Source organism: Aptenodytes forsteri, unplaced genomic scaffold (genome assembly GCF_000699145.1).
Source record: "Aptenodytes forsteri isolate BGI_AS27 unplaced genomic scaffold, ASM69914v1 Scaffold162, whole genome shotgun sequence".
Classification (NCBI taxonomy): Eukaryota; Metazoa; Chordata; class Aves; order Sphenisciformes; family Spheniscidae; genus Aptenodytes; species Aptenodytes forsteri.
In genome coordinates, this window is record NW_008795132.1 from 407,656 (window position 1) to 408,349 (window position 694).

A 694-nucleotide genomic window follows, 5' to 3' on the forward strand; every position below is an offset into this window, starting at 1 on the left:
GTACCCTGTAGACTCGAATTTGTGTGAGCGTCTCCCAGTCACAAATTCGTCTCTAGGGGAATATATGGGCGATGCCAGAGCCTTGGAAAGTTCTGCTTTCCTTTAATTGCAGCGCTCCTAATTAAATCCTCAAACCCTGCTGATGTCATTTTCTATAGGTAGTTTATTCAAAGCGCGGAAGCGGCGTTTGCTGTTTGCCAGGTCTTGTTAATAACAATAATAATAATAATAATAATAATTAAAAAAAAGAAAAAAAGGCAAAAAGCAAAATCACCGCGATGATTGGGGCGTGCGTGGGGGTGATAATAATCAAAATAAAATCCCATTATTACTTTTCGTCTCCAGAAGAAACAGCAGCCACCGCAAACGCAACTCTCAGCCAAGAGCACAAAGAGCCCCGACCATTTCGCAGTGACTGATTTATGGCGTTTTACAACCCCATAAAAAGCTGTAACAACCAGCCAAAAGCCTTCGACACCGCTGGCACATTTAGTCTAATAAATAAAACATAAACAGTTAACTTTATGTGTCACTTTTATTGTTATCAAGTAAAATATGGCAATGCCCTGCAAGCTATGATTTTCAACTATAATTGTTATCAAGCACAAGGAGGGAATACCCCACCTCCCTCCTCTGCCCCTCTCTTTAGGGCGAGGTGGAGATTTAAAAAAAAAAAAAAAAATTATTATAGGGG